Source organism: Nicotiana tomentosiformis, chromosome 8 (genome assembly GCF_000390325.3).
Source record: "Nicotiana tomentosiformis chromosome 8, ASM39032v3, whole genome shotgun sequence".
In the NCBI taxonomy this organism is placed as follows: Eukaryota; Viridiplantae; Streptophyta; class Magnoliopsida; order Solanales; family Solanaceae; genus Nicotiana; species Nicotiana tomentosiformis.
The window spans coordinates 121,087,539-121,108,298 of record NC_090819.1 but is presented as its reverse complement, the minus strand read 5'-3'; the positions used below and the strand labels follow the sequence as shown (position 1 = coordinate 121,108,298).

Genomic DNA, 20,760 nt, shown 5'->3' with positions numbered 1-20,760 from the left:
ATTAAAAAATAGAAAAATATGTGAATATATTTGATAAATATAGTTCAAAAATAGTTGAGTTAAAGGTAGATTTTTGATAAATATGTGAATACACATAGCGCGAATAAATACTACGTTATATGAATATATATAGCGCGGTTAAATACTACGTTATGTGAATATATATAGCGTGGTTAAATACTACGTTATGTGTATTGTCTTGTCGAACTGAAAAACTGCCCGTCTAAGAAAAAGCTATTTTGTATCTGAAAGAATCTTTAACACGCAAAGCATAGCGCAGTTAAATACTACGTTATGTGAATATATATAGAGCGGTTAAATACTACGTTATGTGAATATATATATATATATATATATATATATATATATATATAGTGCGGTTAATTATTACGTTATGTGTGTTGCCTTGTCAATAAATAACGGGCGCATTCTAGTTATTTTCTGCGCTTAATAATAACCAATAGCAAAACTTTCCATAAAAGCAAGGTTTCTTTTTACGCTTTAACAAATGTCTGAACGCCTTTATGTACCAAGGTGCCAGTGTGGCAAACAATGTATGATGAATGACTGTTGGGATGATGGTGAAGTTGGACGCCGCTACTGGATGTGTGTGAAAAAGTTTTATAAGGTTCCCGACGAACCTTTTTGCAATTTTGAGGTATGGATTGATGAACCCTATAAGCAGGAATGCTACAAACGATATTTGCAGTATCTTCATGATTTGACCTTAGAACAGTGTGAATATAAAAAAGAATATAAACGAGAAATTGTTGAGTTGAAGGAGAAACTGAAAGAGGCAGAATTAGAAAAAAATAAGATGGAAGAGAAATTTAAGTGGTTAGAGCAGAGAATAATGGGCGGCAGTGACTAAACAATGACATGTATGTGTTGAGTGTACTACTTTATCTTTATGTTTTCCGTGTCATGTATTTTCATTAGTTGTACAGAATTTAAATTATGTTAAGTTGTTATGTTCTGTGTTTGTGTTGTAGTATTAAAATAAAGAAGGAACGGGGAAATAAAAACATAATGCGCATATTATGTAAACATAAAATATTGTTGTTATTATTTACATAAAATACTCCGGAAAAAAAAATCAATGTGTCCCACAGCCTGTGTGCTTCAATGCAGCCGCTGGCCTGGGCCGCATCCCATCCCGCCCGACTATGTTATTAGGATCATCCTCATCACGGCGCCTCTTTATAGCAGGATGCGTTGCAGCATGATCATCACTGGTGCTGGCAGGATCGGTAGAAGGGGTCGTCAGTCCAGTAGAAACCTATAGAAGAATAAGTCAGCTCAGTATATTAAAGTATATATTAAGTCACAACAATTTAAATTGTCTTACCATGGTCTGGTCGGGCTCCTGAATATAATCATCCGCCGCAGCCATGTCAGCATCGCACAAATGGGCCTCCGTGACGAGCGGGGATGAAGCCTTAATAAGAAAATTAATAAAGTTATGGAAAATAAATGAGAAAAGAAAAAAACTTAAATTTAATACTAATAAAAACATACATGCGCCTGTGATGATGAGCCATAACTCAGCCGGCGCCCACTATCCAAATCTCGGGTCGGCCGATCCTTAGCAGAGGTCGATGAGCCTGGGAAGTATGCTTCCCAATCCTCTCTGGTAAGGTCCGTGCTCGTGATCAATAATGGACCTGATGAGGTCACCTGCGAAGTCCCTGTAGTGAGCTGCATCCCAAGGCTGTATGACGGCATGCTGGTGGGATACTCGTCCGGCTCATATAGGTCACCCGGCAGATCAACATCAACATCATCAACAGGGGCCTTAACGCTCCCTTGCTGGGGACTACCTCCTCTTCGCCCACCACGACCCCGTGCGGCAGCCCTGCCTCATGAGGCATTCCCACCTCGAGGGGCAGCCCTGCCTCGTGGGGCACCCCCACCTTGAGGGGCAGCCCTGCCTCGTGGGACACCCCCACTTCGAGGGGCACCCCTGCCTCATAGGGCAGCCCTGCCTCGTGGGACACCCCCACTTTGAGGGGTACCCCTACCTCGTGCGATACCCCCTACCTCCCTGGTACTGCTCTGGCGCCACATAAGCAGGGTCGTGTCCCAAGCGCTAATCCTCTCGAGCTTGCTACAGTGTCCGGGCAGCCACCTCTGCAACCTGCCGGCCGTAATCGTGCAAAGCGGCCGCTCCCTCGCCGACATGTTGTTGCATCTGCAGTCCCATCTGGTAGACTATATGTAGGCCAATAGCCTACACAACGTATAAAATATAAACTGCAGAACACTAAGTTACAGTTATATAATTAATAATAACAGAAAACATACCAGGGTCTCGTGCCGCCCTGCATATGGAACGTACCGACCTCTATCTTGATGAATGGGATTCCCGACAAAAAGTCGGGTAACGCGGTGGTACCAGGGCATATAGAGCTGAATAGTCTCCGTCTGGATCTGTGAAGGGGGGAGGGGGGGAGGACAGAATCAGGTCAGCTCGCCGGTCCCAAGTATGGACTTGAGCCTCTAATCATGCTTCATATGCGTCGTCCGCCCTGGAATGATTATCCCGCTGATAATGTGTGGCCTCCCATGTAGGCCCCCTCGGTATATACTGCGGACGGCCATACTGGCAAAGTACCCGCTCCGTGGTATGATGCTCCACAATATCGAGGCACATCAGCGGGACGGAAGTGCTCCAAATCAGTCGGTCGGCCGAGCAATAATCGGGCAGGCCACCTATCAAGTCATCATTGTATGGCGTTTAGATGAACTATTAAATAACAACAGAAAACGTGAGTATGCGCAACACATGTGAAGCTATACCAAGTAAGTTTAGGTACACATTTACCTGTGCGCCCTCCAGCATATCCAACACATCCCTGCAAAGGGGGAGATTATGCTGAGCCTCGTAATCTCGTACATATCCACGCCGGAGAACCCACCTCCTAGCTAGAGGGAGAAACAGAGGTGGCACATCCGGAGGTAATGGTGGTAGAGGTGGCTGCAACTGCAGGAACCGCTTCCGGGCTCAAACCTAACATACAAAGTTGACGTAAAGTTTAAGATACATTTTGACTAGATAGAATTGGAAGGAATGAATAGAGTATTCGAATATGTAGTCACCTGTAGAAGCGGCAAAAATCCACATACGTCATGCTGGGTACCCATGCTCTCCCGGCACAGATGTTTGTACAAGTAGGCGAGAATAGCAGCACCCCAGCTGTACTAGGGTAAATCATCTAACAGCTGAAGATGATGAAGAAATCGCAAGCTGACTAGGTTCCCCGAAGTGTTCGGGAACAAGACCCCCCCCCCCACCCCAAACAGAAAGAGCAGCAGCAACCTCGTATACCGGTGAATATGCAGATCATCTGTCTCGCCGGTGATGTCGGGGTGAAATATCTCCAAATGCTGTCGAATAGTTGTCAAACTCATGCGACTGGCCCCTGAGTGTGCAGTCTCATCTTGTGGCCTGAAACCAGTGAGCTGTTGTAGCATGTCCAAATACTGCCCACGCGTCATCTCTCTCATGGCCTGAAGCAGTACAACGGGCAGTCCATTAACATGCATCCCATATAAAACCTCTACGTCCTGCAGTGTGATGGTGGCCTCGCTAATGGGAAGGTAGAAAGTGTGTGTCTCCGGTCGCCACCGCTCTATCATGGCCGTGATCAAAGACCAATCGAGCTGCATCCGCCCGATCTCCAAAATCCTGTAGAAGCCCGTATCTCGCAGGCGCTGGACTACAAGGGGATGGAGATCTCTGTACTTCATAAAATCCCACATGCCGTCCACTTTCCTGGTGCGGAGAGTCTGGGCCAGTAACTCTTCCTCCCATACGTAGGCGGACCTATGATCGCCCTGTAACACTAATAGCTCATCGGAGACAGGCCCGGGATGCATAGGCGGCACGTCCATGTCGTCTAAAATAAATTAAACAACATTAATTGTATGTTTGATCTATAAATTAAATAATTATTTTTTATAATTATACAATATTTAATTGGACAGAGTATATACCTATGGGTTCCAGTCTCGATATTTGAGACCCAGTAGCACCAAGCTATCCTGAATTCTTATGTGTGTCAATTTTATTATTTTCGTAATTTTGTATGTTTGATCTGTAAATTAAATAATTAATTTTAATCATATTTAATTAGACAGAGTATATACCTATGGGTTCCAGGCTCGATATTTGAGGGCCAGTAGCACCAAGCTATCCTGAATTCTTATGTGTGTCAATTTTAATATTTTCATAATTTTGTATGTTTGTTTTATAAATTAAATAATTAACTTTTATAAATTGGACAGAATTTGTGTTTGATCTATCAATATAAAAGATACTTAAACTACAGGGACTCTACGCTAAAAGGCTCTACATTTTACTACGCTAAAAGGGCACTAATCTTTAAGCAAATAAATAATCTAAACTAGATAAAAATAACAAATACATTTTAATCACAAAACAAACACAAAACACTAATATCTTAGTCCGGATAAAAATAATATACTAGTTTAATCCCAAAAAAATACAAAACAACATGGAAACACATTCAAAACAACTAATATGCATTATTATACGAGTTTCGACATAAACTAAATCGGAATACCTCAATTTATGTTTTTCGGAAAGTCAATGAATTGAAAATTGGAGCCCGAAACGAAGAAACCACAACAATAGAAGGCTTGGCTAGGATGTGGGACCTACAATCTTATCTTTTTGTGTGACGGGTGGGGTCCACTATAATATTTTTAGAAGGAAATTTGGGTGGGAGGGAGTTTGGGGAGGGGGCGTCTGGTTCGAATGTGGGGAAGAAGGAGGGGGACCGTTTATTTATCTATGTATAGCGCGGTGTATAACTGCGCTATACATATATAGGGCGGTTATATACCGCGCTATGCATAGCTGTCTTATCAGCCATGTATAGCGCGGTTTACAGTGACGTTATATATATATAGCGCTCTTTTAAAGAGCGCTATACTTTAACGGCCAAAACTCCGTTAAAATATATCGCTCTTTAAAAAGCACTATATATAAAAATGTCACTCTTTTTTTTAAACACACATTTTCGACACACTTTTCGAAATAACCACAAATGGGATATGAACTCTTCTTGCAAACGATATCTATAATAGAGTGTAAGTCCTGTACTAGGATCTAAAGATAGTAAACTTCCAATTTAGCAACCTTCTGTTTGGGGTCCATAGTTGTACCTTTGGTTGGATTTTTATGATAATTTACCAATATTTCGGCAGAAAGAAGCCAAAAGTGTCCAATCGTGGTGTCAACATAGTTGAGCTGTACCATGTTCCATAAAGTAGGGAAAGTCCTGAGTTTAAACTTTAAACCAAAGTACACAGCTGTAACCTTACCGTATACTCATCCGTTACAATTTATATGAACCTGTTTGACTAGGTACAAAGTTTAAGAAAAAATAAATATTTTTAAAATTTATGCTCCTAAACAATTTAAAAAGGGGGCCAGAGTATTTGTATGGTTATAAAAACTTCTTATTAAGGGTAGAATTGTAAGTTTAAACAAAATTATTTTCAAATTTAGAAATGGGTCATTTTTTTTGGAACTGACCAAAAAAAAAATAGTTTCACATAAACTGGAACGGAAGTAGTATATTATATATAGCTAGCTACAGGGGCGGACCTAAAGTATCGAACACAGGTTCTCGGGAATCCAGTAACTCTTGCGTAGACCCTTTATTTATATTAAAAAATTCACTAAATATTTATAAATATCTAAATATGAATTCAGCTATTATTACATATTAATTTAAAATTATAATAAGAACGATAAGTTTCAAATCCTCAATCCCTCGGACTAGCTAATTAGCTTCCGGAAATGGTGAAAGCATTATTGATGACTTTTGTACCACCACTTACTTGGATAAGGCCTATAAGGACAACTGATTTGTCAGAGGTGAAAGTTAAAGTTTACTCCAATTAAATTATGATTTTATGACAGACCTTGCAGTCTCTTGGATTGCTAAAGAATCTATGCCCAGCTTGTCCGGATCTAAAATTTTATCAAAGTCACGAATAAAAGTTCCGAAAGAAGAGGTAAATGAAATTTAGTTGTGGGTGCTTAGTCAAAGGTTATAAAAAATCTTGAATAATTCCCTGCTTAAAAGATCTAGATGGATCTTTGTCTTCTTTATCTCTATCCACGGAGATATATGTCTATCTATATGGAAAGATATCTATCTATGAATCGGCATATGCTATCCTTTATTATGTCCCCCTCAAGTCACCTGGGAGCTCATGGGAAGGTAAAAAAAAAGTAGGTAGTATTAATATTATGAATTTGGCAATGGAGATCAATATATGACAAATAGAGTAGGCAAATTCATTGGATCCAGGAGATTTTTAAATAAATGTAGGACATATGATAATTGAGGGTCGAGGTGGCATGTGGGCCAGTTCGGGCCCTAAACGGGCTAAGTGGGCCGGTCCAAACGATTCCGGTCCGATCCCTAACTAAACGGGCCAAATGATCCCGGGTTAAACGGTCATTTTCCAGAAATCGGTCCAGGACCAGACCCACAAACTCATGGTCTCGGGCTAAACGGGTCGGGCCCGCGGGTTAAGTGGGCCCAACGGCTAAAATAATTAATTTTTTTTTAAAAAAAATAGAATTGAAATTAGAGACAAAAAGATAAAAAAAATATCTAAGGCAATGCCTTGTAAATTTTATTAAAGGATGTTAAAAATAATATCTAAGTCTAAAGACAAAAATATTGTAAAGAGATATGCCTTGTAATTTTATTATAGCATTAAAAAATATGGCAATATCTTTCTTAGTCTTCACCCCCCTGTGGAATGAGCAGCTAATACCACCATTGAGAAGAAAAAGAAACTAATCAAGATGTACCAAAATATAAGTTACATAATACATACTAATTTTTATTCATACAAGTTACATGGTATTTCTTACAAACTTCATAAATCTATCAAGGTCCGGAGGAATTTTCGTTGGTGGTGGCGGAAAAGTAGCTTCGTCATCGCCACTTCCGGGAGAAGCAACATCCTCCGCAAGTTTAGCTAGCATTTCTTCGTAAGCTTCATCTTCATTTGGTTGTGATTCAGCAAGTCAAAAATTTCTTCTTTCCGACCGGATCCAATCTCTGAAAAGTATTGATTTTTCCAAACTCTCCCTCATAGACGCTCTATAATCCCCGAGTTAAAGTCTTGCTTGACTGAAAGCGCTCTCTGATGCCATTGTTGAAGCTTGAATAGTTAAAATGTCTCGGGCCATCCTTGAAAGAACCAGAAAGTGTTTTTATTTGTCCTTCCACCATTCCAAAAGATTAAAGGAACCGTCAGGATTCACTTCCTCAATTCCCTGCGACAAATAAACTTCAAGCTCATTTAGTTGTGAAAAATCACTACTACTAGAACCTTGAGAACCCCTAAACCCCGCCCAAGCACTAAGTGCTCTTACTCTCGCAGTTCTTTTAGATGATTGAGAATGAGAAGAAGAATGAGTTGGAACATTTGGTCTAGCATGATTTAATGCAACTTGATAAGTATTAAAAATAGTTTGAGCATTTATTCTAATTGAGGCTATTGTTTCCGGAAGTTGAGACAATTCCTATCTTTAAGTGCTAAACCATTATAAACAGTTTCATACCAAAAATGAGGACCTCCTAATTTCATACAAGGATTTAACAAAGCAGAAACACCATAAATAGGGGGAATAGGGAAAAATATTTTTAAAACTTTTTTCTCATAGAATCAATAGCAAGTTTATAAATTTCCCCACCCTCTGAAAAATGAGCAAACAAATTTGCAAGTTCTGCAATATAAACTAAACAGTTAGAAATAGTAGGATAATATTACCCAGAAAATTCATTTGTAGCAATATGAAATTTTTCTAAAAAATCTACAAGTATTTTAACATTAGCCCAATCCCCATTTGTAAGGTGCTCATCATCATCACTTACATGTGCATTAAATGTTGAGTTTATGGGGTTTCTATATTCATATGCAACAACCAAACTTTCATACATGTAATTCCATCTAGTTGGACAAGGTTTAGGAACCTTTCTTTCTCTTAGGCCAAATTCATCGCATCTTTTAAAATATTCTCTAAGTCTACTTCTACGGTTTGAATAAAAAAGCCAGTTAAGAGCCATTTTAACCTTTTCAATTTCAATATTTAAAATTCTCATACCATCACCCACAATTAAATGGTAAATATGACAAATATATCTAACATGAAAAAAATCACTAAATGTAGGATTTAGCGTAGTGGTAAGCAAGGCTATAGAATTTGTGTTACTAGTAGCATTATCCATTGAAATTGACATTATTTTATCACTAATGCAAAAATATCTACAAATATCTGTAACTGTGCTAGCAATAAACTGCCCTGTGTGACGTGAATTAATTATTCTATAAGAAATAATGCGCTTTTGCATTATCCAATCCTCATCAATCTAATGACTGGTAACAGTAAGGTAATCACAGTCGTTACCACTTCTACCAATATCAGTTGTAATAGAAACACGACAATTTATATAAGTAAATAAATAGCACAAATATTGTTCATATTCATGTTTATATTTATAAATATCTCTCTTTATGGTTGTGCGAGGAAAACCTTTATAAGTAGGATTAAAAAACTTTCTAATATAATGCACAAAGTTAGGGTCAGAAGGAAAACTATAGGGTAAACACATAACAGTTGCCATTTTTGCCAATTCTTCCCGATCTTTTTTTGGATCATAATATAAAATACCACCGGTAACAGTGTTAATTCCCGGTTGAAATTGATTTGAACCGGTACTAGGGTCAACCTAACTAGGAGTAGGTAGACTTTTCCCCTCGGCCAAAGCTTTCAGACGTTCATATCTGATTCTATCTTGAGAGTATTTTTTTATGTGTCTAGCCAAAGTTCCCGTTCCCCCCTGCGATCCAAAATATTTAAAAGATAACTTTGTACCACAAGTTTTATACTTATCCTTACTTTCTGGAACTAGTTGAATAAAAAAGGCCAAACATGAGATATTTCCGTCCGTTTGGTAGGTTGTCTAGAAAAAGTAGGGGCAGTAACAGGAGTATCAGATGTGGCATCATTTGGATTAGTAGGGTTATCACTAGTTGGGTTAACATTAGGAGCAGGACTAGTGCGTGTATCATTATCCGGTTGAGTTTCATCAAGATCAATTTTTTCATCATTATTTTTATCAATAGTATTATAATTATTAGAATAAAGAGCATTCATTAATTCATGGTCTAATTGTTCACCGAATGCAATATTATGGCAAAATTGACTCTCGGTAAAATATAATATATTATTATCGCTATCAAGAATAGCAGGTGTAGGACGAATATAAGATTTGGTTTGTGGAGCCGGAGGCAGGGGAGGAGGAACAACACGATGACTAGATTCGCCACTCTTGGATTTTTCCTCATTTTTATCAATTTTTTTTTTAAGAAAGCCATCTTAATTAATCAAGTAATAGCAAATAAATAAAACAAACAAAACTATAATATTAAAAGTTAAGAGTTGGAATGAGTTTACTGAATTGACGAACAACTTGTTGAAAATTTATTATCGTTGAAAACTTGAAGACTTCAATTCACCAACTTCATAATTTTTCACAAACCGTAACAATAAAGTAAGCAATAGTAGCAAGTATAGAAGAAAATTGGAGAGAGATTGTGATAGAATGATATTGATTTTGTAAGAAAAATAAAAGAATGAGGGGGTATTTATAGTTGAAAATAGTAAAAAAGTATAATTATAAAAAGTTTGGGGTTAAAACAAAGTTGGAGGGTTAAATAGATATTTTTTAAATAGTGAACGGCTATTTTTGATAGCCCAACGACTGTTTTTTAAATTTTTCAATTTTTTTAAAATTTTACCGTTGGGACTGTTTGGCCCGCCAAGGGACCGGTCCGGTCCCAGTCCCTGGTGGTCCAAACGGTCCTGGTCCCTGGTGGTCCCAAAGCATAGGACCGGCCTACGAGACTAGCCAATGCCTATTAATATCTGTCGTACCGGTCCTGACTCGTTTGACCTGCGGTCTCGGGCCGGTCCCGGATCGGCCCACTTGTCACCCTTAATTGAGGGGCATAGGACAAATCAGTAAGTTAGGGAGGGAGCGCGAGGATCCTATTATATTGGCCAAATACATAGACAACCCCTTAAATTTATCTAGAAATTCCATATAGATACCTAAACTAAGTCAATGAACTATTAAACACTCCATCTCTATTTAAACTGTACTATTAGACAAAAAGCTGACTTGGCACAAAGAGTAACTTTCACCTAATTTGAGTGCATGACCAGGTAAAAAAGAAATGTTTAAACGGTCGTCTTTTTGACCAACGAAGCCAAATGCCCATTACTCCCTCTACAACCTCAATATACTGAAAAACTCCATTTCTTTATCCTCAAAATTTGGCCACGATCGAATTTGGAATACCAAATCGGCATCTACTTAGTTTTTACTTACATAATCCCACTTTGCTAAGTCCCATAAAACTAAGTTAAATGTTGAATTGCAAAATAATATAAGACAAAAAAGAAAACATCTTTCATCTACAACCAAGACAATGGATCGAGGCTTGTAACAATGGATGACTGCACTCACAAGTGCACATACTTCTGGATCCTTTCACCAGTAAAGCTTGATACTAGTCCATCACAAAAAATTTCACAAGGAAAACTTCAAGAATACAACGTGGTGACTGGTGAGTTTATGCCATCGCAGGATGCAACTGCAATCGATCCCACCTCGCTCAACTGCGCTGCCTGTGGCTGCCACGACCAACTTTCAATCCACCGCCGAGAACCTGATGAATCTTTTCCTACCCTCATGTCCTCTCATTTCAACATCGACTTCCGCCACCATTAGTAAGTGGTGACACCTGCCACCCCTACAACTCTAAAGCCAGAGAACCCCAAGTAATTTTCTGGGAAGAAAAAGAGAACCGCGAGGAGAGTTGAAAAAACTTATGCTAAAAAATCTTTTTCATTTTTGAGATAATTTATGTTTAAGAGCCATGTGTCTTCATTTTATTGGCTTCTTTTCCATGTCATTGGCGTGTAAAGTTCATGCATTCTATTTTCTTATTTGTTCAGTTTTTTGTGTCTAATAACACAAGTTAAATAGAGATGAAGTGCTCAATAGGTCATAGCCTTAGTTACATGAAATTTTTGGACAAGTTTAAGGGGCTGCGTTTGACCTATTATATTTGTGCAGAATTTGTCCATCCTTTTGTTCCCTTTGAATACCTATTTTGTTTTATCTTCTATTTGGGGTTTCTGATATACACTCGTATGAATATATGTAGTAAATATAGCATTAGCTTGGCTAATATATTTCTGTGAACTAACCAGTTTTGTTGACTAAAGAGTTTATAATAGTTAAATGACACAATTATTCTTTTAGTTTTATGGCCAATAATTCTTTATGTTAAGACGTAAAGGAGTTAGAATCTCTTCCTTAATAGGTAATTGTAATTAATTATTTTGTACCATTTCCTCTAGGAAACTGACCAATATTTTCAGATGGGATAAAGTATACTACTCATAGATATATGTGAGATTCTAGCTTGTCATCCAAGTCTTGGTCCATTGACCTTAATCATTCTCTCTTTCATTTTCAACTACTCTCTCTCTCCCTCTCTCTCTTATTTAAAGGAGTTTTGATAAGGGGGCCTTTAACTTTTAGTTCTATACCTTCTCTGCATGCAACCTACCAAAGGATATATCTGCATGTATTCTTTTCCTTTTCTATTTTTTTTTATTTATAGTAATAAGCAGACAAACAAAAAAGTCTTCCTAATTGTGTAAAACTCCTATTTGGGATATTTTCATTAGTTGATTATCATATGCTTTTAATTTGTAGGTTTAGTCTCAATGAATAGCTAAGTGAATAAGTGATTTCACCTGGCTTTACCATCAAGAGTTGTGATGAGGTAGATAGGATTTTTTCGGGTCCTTAATCAGACGTCTCGGATTCGTGTCTTGAATATATAAAAAGTCCTGGTAAGAAATATTTTTTTCTTTAATGAGCCTTAGGTGATGCGAAACACCCGATGAGAAAACAAAAAAAAGTGATCGATCTCACCTTTTCCTTATTTCTTGTATTGTATAAAAATGCTCGGCAATTGGTCTTGATTCTTTATATCTTTTGAACATCTTTGTCGTTCCCACATGGTTCGCTTTGTTGATTTTAGCTTTATTCCTACCACTATATATACCACATGTCTTTTCTTTTTCTTTTTTTTAATTTAATGATATTCTTAAACATTGACAAAATACGGCCGATCCCTTTAAATATATTATTTGACATGTGCTAGTATAAATAAACATCCAATGCATTAACCACGTCATAATGATTTGGAAAAAAAGACTTGTTTTAGTTATTAATTAGAATTAATAAAGCTTCCTATTTGGAGGATCTTTTGTACTTATCGTTTATTAAACATGCAGATACTATATTTTATACTACCATGAAAAGCACATTGATTAATAAGGACAAGCTCTTTGCCAATTAATTAACATGACACCACAAAAAGGAAAAGGAAAATAGAATAAGAAACTAATCACGAAAGTTATCTGACAATTTTTGTGGTTTTGTTTTGGGATGTTACAGCACTTGACAATTAAGATTAATACTATTTGTTATCATAACGAAGACATATTGGTCAAATCTGATAACTATAAATATGTGGTTGGCTAAATATTAGAGGGGAACAAGTCCTTTCAGAACGATCTAGTTGACTATTTTTCATGCTAATTAAGTAGTTCCTGTCTTAGTATACAATGCTCTTAGCTTATAGCAGAAAGTTGGAAAATCTTTTGACTTCAAGATTACCAGGATAATGTTTTGACTTCAAGATTATCATATTTTAGGATAGCACTAATTTTTTGTTATACAATTGACCACAGACAGACAGATCTAAAATTTAAATTTTATGGTTTTTAGCATTAAACACATTATATTTTAAAGTTATGATATGTTCATATCTACTATTTTTATAATTTTAGTTAATTTCTATACGTAAATTTATACTACGCGTCGAAAATTATAAGTTCAATTGAACCCGTCATTAGAATACTACACCCGCCCGTGCAACGGACACATCTCAACTACTTCGCCAGGTACAACGCACTAGTATTTTATGTTCCACAATACATGTACCTAATAAATTTGTCCATCAAATTTAAGTAGATCTGAAGAAATTACCTATTTATTTTTTCTTGCTCTGATATGCCATAGTTTTCACTCATTTGATTAATCAACAATTATTATCATTTAATTGACTTAATTGTTAGGGATGGTGTGTGGGAGGGGGTGGGGTTGGGGGAAATGGAAACAGGACAAAAGGTAAATGCATGAAAAGCAAAAGAGGATCTCAATGATTAAGCAAAACAAAAAATTACTTACTTGGGTTTCCAACTCAAAGGCAAAGATGGTCTTCTTATTGCCATTTATCACTTTAGCCTCGATACTCTTTTCTTCTCTTTCTCTTTTCTTCTGTTGTAAGCCATTGGCCCACCATTCGCTACTTTTCGTCCACCTACTGGCCGCTTGATTTATACTATTTTTCTATTCGGGCCAATTCAGATCGTAGATCTCATAGTTAAAATGCAAAAAAAAAAATAATAAAAAAAAAATATTGAAAATGAAAAATCCAACTCGACATTATAATAAAAGGAAGAGAATATACTATATCTTGCCTCGTGAAATCATATGGCAACATGTTGCTTCGACATTATAAATTTATAATGAAAGGAACATCCTTTAGATAGAATAGCGAAGTTATGCATGAAATAATTAGAGGTATATATATATATATATATATATATATATATATATATAAATCCAGATAGATATATATATTCTATCTGCAACTTCCATTCGATATGGCCCGGCAAAGATACTAGAAGTACATAACAAATTCTGCTAACAGTAACGGCATGTGCGCGAGCACACACATTGCTCTAATTTTGCTTTTTAGAGACATATTTGATAAAGATTTTGGTACGAAGTAAGTTTGAAATTTAATTTTATCTTAGACATTTTAAATTGGTAGAAACTAAGAATTTATATGTAACATATCTCAAATGGTACGTAATCCACATCAATGACCAGAGAAACAAATGGCCAAATACATAAACAACCCATTCAACTTGGCACCCTTTTTCATTTTGGCATTTTATCTCAACCTTGTTCCATTTTGGCCCTCCAACTCTATTTCTTATGTTTCACTTTAACACAAAAGCTAAAACCAGTGCAAATAATATAGCGCGTGTGTATACACAAATCTGAGGTGTAATAAATATCCAATTAAATATTGCCACTTGTTTTTTTCATCCATGTCAAACGGGTCAATACTAAAATATCCGAACCTGACCGTATTTGGGTAAAATTAAGGCCGCTTCTTATTTTCTCTCTGTCACAAATCCCTACCCGATTAATAGTACCCTAAGCTCCTTTCCAAATTCATAATCGCACATGATGAACCCATCGATTATCGGTGGCTTCTTCATCATTTGAAGACGAGAATCACATTTCATCAACTATTTCTTCATATTCATCAACATTCATGACTGATTTGAAGAGTAGTTTTGATTGTTGTTGGCCTTTGGCAGCTTTGTTACTTCTGAAAATTGCAAACTTAAGTTGTGTATTTTGAAAGAGTTGATTTTGTGTAAAGAATGAAACTTTGGCATCTGGCAGCTGAAGTGTTATGTTATTTGGCAACTGATTTGTGCTTTATTTGAATTGTATTCAATTCTTGCAAGAGTTAATTTTGTGTAAATAATAAAACTTTGGCATCCGGTGTTTGAGACCTTTTTAACAATCTAAAACTTTTTGTGTTTGTTATTGTTTGAGGCCTATCAATCAGAAGCTTAAAAAGTTCATTCTTCTGCAATTTACTACGTAGTAGTCCTATGAAATAAACCCACAAAAAAATTAATTAGATTAGTTAAACGAACAACAAAATTGCAAAAATTTAAAACTTTCTGGATGGCCAGGTATGAAATCGGCAGATGAAAGCTTTGGAACTTTGAGAATGACGATGGGGCAACAGTAAATGGGGAAGGAAATAATGAAGATGAAATAATAGGGAAGGAAGTTGGAGAATTAAATATGGTGCCAATAGTAATTAGAAGGAATTTTGCCAAAAATAATCTGCCTCACGCGCCTACTAGGTGAGTCAACTCACACTATGTGACTAGTCAGCTTTTGTGTTAAAGTGAAACATAATAAATATGGCTGAAGGGCCAAAATAGAATAAAGTTGAGATAGAGTGCCAAAATAAAAAATAGTGCAAGTTGAATGGGTTGTGTATGTATTTGAACAAATCTTACTCCCATCAATGCACATAAGAGATGTGAATGAGGTCATGATGAGATGGCATAATCCATTGCTTACATGGCAGCTAAAATAATTTTTATTTATCTAAAACAGATGTATTTACTTAAATTTGGTAGTTAATCTATTGGACTAATTAGATGAGATTAAATGAAGCGATATGGACATATAAAATTCATATAATTGACATAAACTTGCTTGTAAGTGACTAGTTGAATTTGCTCAAAATATTTCTCGGGATTTATGCCGATGGAAATAATATGTACCTAACGAAATAATTAAAATATACACAAGTAGCTAGACACACTACTAATATAAAAGGGCAGGGCAACTTGATGCACTAAACTCCTGTTATATGCGGGGTCTGCGGAAGGGTTGGACCACAATGGTCTACTGTACGCAACTTTATCTAATATTTTTGCGAAAGGCTGTAATTTTCACGGCTTGAACCCATGACCTCCTGGTCACATGACAACTACTTTACCAATTACGCCAAGGCTCTCCTGACACAAGGGTCTATTGTACGCAGCTTTATTGGTTACCGATATAAAAGGGAAAAAAGAAATATACCATGTCTCACTGGATAATTAAATTAAGGTCAGAATTGCATGTATAAAGGAAAAGTAAGCATATGCCGTCACCCCAAAAAGAGAAACTATCTGTACGCTCGATAAAACGTCATCTGTCAAAAGTACGTCACTGCAATGTCATCTGTCCAAAGTGTGTGTTTGCGAATTAATCAGTTATAACACCACCCAAAAAAAAAATGAAAAAAATGGATGAAGAAAAGGAAAACCTCTTAGATCACTCACCGCCGGTTTCTGTATACTACTGAAGTAGCTGAGCTTTTATTTACATGTTGTTTTCTCTTTTCAGGGAATATAAGCTTTGATATGCAGAAGAATTATAATATTAGTACATATACTTATACAATTATGTAAAGGCTGTCAAACGTCGTGCATGATATGATAATTCTACATGTTCCCAGTTGTAGTTTCTTCTATTGTTGGTAAATAAGGATTCCCCTAGTTTTACCTAAAGAAGCAAGCTAACTAGTAAGCCTAACAACAACATAAAAAAAGAAAAAAAAGAATACCAAAGATCACTTTTAGCCCGCGAACGAAACTATTTATATATGATAGCTATAAAAGTGTATAAAATTTGTACTCATATATATATATATATATATATATATATATATATAAAGTATATATTTTTCGGTTATTATTTTAAGAGCGGCTATACAATATTATTTTTTAAAGAAAAAAATTGCAGTGAAAAAAAATCAAGAAAACAATTTTTTTATTCATCATTATTTACAACGAGAGGTGACAATTACTCTATTTCATGTTCTTGCTTTTTGTCACGACTTCATGAGGTAATTAAGAACTGAAAAATTACTGCCAGTTTAACTGTTTGCCAAAACTATGTCAAACATAGACACTTCACTTCGACCATGATCTTCAAACTTCATGCGCCCAAATTCCGTTCGAGGAAAATTATACTGTAATTCTTTATTTTGTAGGACTTCTTAGAGTACAGTTCCATAGTTGTAGTCCCACAAATAAAGATCTTCTGGCAAAAATTCACTGTGATTAGAATCGTTGCTTTCAGCTCCAGCTAATTCCCAAGGTGAATTATAGTAACAAAATTTATCAAATTTTTGACTAAGGTCCAAAAGAAGATCAGGCAAATCAAGAAAAGGGTCCTCATTTTTGCAACTTAAAGATGAAGTTGAAGATGATTCTCTTGACTCTATTTCTTCAGACGAAAATTGTTCCATTAACTCACCTTGACTCTCTTCTGTAATACAATTTGTTGAACAAATGTTTAAAGCAGCAGCCTTTGTTGCAGCAGCTTGAATATCTTTAGCACATTTAGAAGCTGGTTTAGGAAATTGGTGGACTAATTCAGGGAAATTAAGTAAAGCTAAGTGACCTTTAATTGCAATAGCAGCAACATCATGTGCTCTAGCAGCCATTTCAGCAGTAGCAAAAGTACCTAACCAAATTCTTGATTTTTTTCTTGGCTCACGAATTTCGGACACCCATTTTCCCCAGCTCCGTTTTCGAACACCGTGGTATATAGGGTGTTTTAAGTCGTCAATTTTCTTCGTTTTCTTGTTCATGTCATTGCATTTAGTTTTCTTGTTATTGGTTTCTTGTTTTGATGATGCTAAGGTTGGCGGTCTTTTTGAGAGAGATGAACAAGGAGAAAAGTGGGGGATTGTGGAAGAGGTTGTTTCATTGTTAATGTTGTTGAAAATGAGAGATTTCTCTTCCATAGGTGATGGGGAGATTTCTTGAGAGTTAGTGAAAAATATATGAGGGTTTATAGAGCTACAAAGCATTAGGTTTAATGAGCTACTTATAGTGTTTTGGTTCTTGGGCTTATTGTCACTTTTTATCTTTTTCACTAGAGATGGAATAGTCCCAAACAAAAAGAAAAAAGTGAAAGCAAATAGTACTATATACTACTAAAATATTTTATATATATATATATTACTAGTATATATATACTAGTATATATATACTAGTATTTGAGAACGCACGTTTGTTACGCCAATAACAAAAAGTTGTCGATAAACTATATTCTTCATCATATAAATAAATATTAATATCGTATTTTAATCGAATTAAAATAGTTTTGATTAAAAAATTTAAAATAAATATTAAGTAATATGTCACAAGTTGCTCCGTATTTAAACAAAATTATAATTTTAACAAAAAGATAGTTAGAGCTTATACTATTAAAGAATGGTATCCTATTCAATTTTTTGATTTTTTATAAGTTACGGGTCTGCATTGTTACTTTTTTTTTTAATTGATATATTTTTTGTATCTATCTTTTCAACTTTAATTTTCATTGCATCAACTTTTATAATATCGTATAACTCTTATATAATTAAATATTTTCCAACCTAATGCCTCCATTTATTGTATTAAGTTTGAATAGAAATTATAATATTTTACTCATACGCAGGACCATTTTATAATAAAATTTATTTGTGTTAAAAAAAGGAGGTTAGGTAAAAGTAAGAACTATATATATTTAATGTATTGTAAAAATTAAATGAAAAGATAATATAATTTTTTGAGAGATTAATTTTATATATTTTGTATTATCACAACTCGCAACTGTATAGGCCAAAATCTGTCTTCAGAATATTTAGCGTAATATGGCATTAAAGAAAGTTATCGGTCGAGCTCGCCCAAGACGCAGCGAGGTCAACGGCCGAAGGTGCCGACATGAGTTGTGGTCAAGATATCGACAGAGATCGCAGTCAGGATATCAACAAGGGTCGAGGTCGAGATTGACTATTGATGATAATACTTGTAACGATTAATTTGTAAGGATAGGGTACTAAAAGAGAATATTCTAGTGGATATTCCTTGTATTTGTACTATTAGGGTTTTCTAGGAAAAATGCCTCATATATATAGAAAGAAGAGACAATGATATAGGCATGTAATATTCATTCTGATAAGAACACTTTTGAGAAGAAGACTCTCTCTTGCAAAAATACAAAGATTACATTTTTACAAATATTCTTGTTCATATATTATTCCCCGCTTTTCCATCAGATCCGAGGATTGTTCATGCGAATCTTGGATCTATCTGTCATTCATCATTGTCAGGCAAAATATTCATCACACCCATCCATTATTGGGTGAATCATTCTCTTTATTTACTTAAAAGCCATTTATTGACATTTATTGTTAGTTATATCACCCTTAATGTTCTTGTTTTAAGAGTATTTTACATTTATTATCACCAACCATATACGAAATCTGTCCCATCTAATGTACGTTTCTGTGCTTAATATTTAGAGTTATTATCCTTAGTTAGATTTAACCCCGTACAACGTAAATTTAATATTTTAACCGGAGATTATATTTTTTGGTCAAACAATTTGGCGCCGTCTATGGAGATTTTCTAACTAAGTCTTTTAGTTTCTTCTAGATCTACCACTAGCACTGGTTGCTGACGTAAAAAAAAACGAAAAGAAGAACCTGTTTTTCTCTCTGCATGCACAGATCTAACATGGCAGGTAACAGAGAAGAAAGAACAAGAATAATGAGTGACCTCCCAACCAACCTCATGGACATCATCCACAAAAGCTCTGAAGCAGTGGACGAGGACACAACCCCCAATGCCTCCCCTAGGCGAGGTGGATCACCCCCTCCCCACTGCAGTATCATAAAATCCCTTGGCAAGACAGCCTCCACATCCGTGGGAGAGGAGACACCGCCAGCGATAAAGAAACTCCTTGAGGATTGGCTAACTGATACACTGACCAGCGTCCTCCATAAACCCGTTCAGGACGCGGCCGCAACAAATATGAGAACCTGTGCTGCACCACCAGTGAACGAGCAACATGATCAACCTCCCCCCCACCCGCGACCCGCGACGATAGGTATCACTTACAATATTTTTAACAATGCAGGCGATGATGCTCTCACAACCATTCTGAAAAGGATGGAGGAAATGAAAAATGAGAACAAGGCACTTCGGGATCAAATGAAAGAGCACCAAGAAAGGGTTGATAAAATACTGGGCACTAATAAGTTATTGCCGAAGAGAGATGTTGGTCAGTTCGTCGAGTAGCCGTACAATGATAGTGTTGTCCCACATGCCATACCGAAGACTTTCAAAATGCCGCCTTACCTGAAAATATATGATGGCACGACCGACCCCGAAGATCATGCGACCCACTACGTCACAGCTGTGAAAGGCAATGACCTCGCCAAAGAACAAGTATCCTCCATTCTGCTGAAGAAATACGGCAAAACCCTCACGGGAGGGGCATTAACCTGGTACTTGCAACTGCCAGCTCGTTCCATTGAAACCTTCGAGGAAATGGCCGATAAGTTCGTGATGGCCCATGACGGGCCCAAGAAAGATGAGGCAAGAGTGAATGATATCTTTGCTATCAAACAGTCCCCGAGAGAAGGACTGAGGGACTTCCTCGCCTGTTTCAACCGAGTGAGAATGACTTTGCCCAATGTATCAAAAGGAATGGCGATAGCCGCTTTTCAAAATGGGCTGAACAGAAATGGTTCAAGAGCGACAAGAAAATTATTAAGTCGGCTTATGAAATAACAGCCCCCAACAACTTGGGACGAAATACATAATGCATATTCTGCCGAAGTTCGAGAAGACGACCTCAATGGGCCGACTCATTGACTGACCGCAGTACAAGCAGAATCCAGGAAAGATCGGAGAAGTGATATCAGAAGAGATCCAGCGGCCTCACAGCCAAACCGGGAATGACATCTCGCATATGTCAGAACTACCGTTGTATCCTCACCTCGCCATCAAGAAGGCCCACCCTGATCAGGAACAGGGACTCACTGAAATGAAAGAGGTATGCCCCTATACTATCCGCTCACAATTTTTGCGTGTCACCTACAGAGATCATCTACGCCTTG

At 36.6% G+C, this 20,760-nt stretch overlaps 1 protein-coding gene across 1 annotated transcript in view; it reads right to left on the bottom strand.

The window, feature by feature from the left end:
* Window positions 1-20,760, bottom strand: part of LOC104085306 (putative peroxisomal acyl-coenzyme A oxidase 1.2) — a 117,602-nt gene that overhangs the window by 13,087 nt on the left and 83,755 nt on the right. The window lies entirely within an intron of this gene.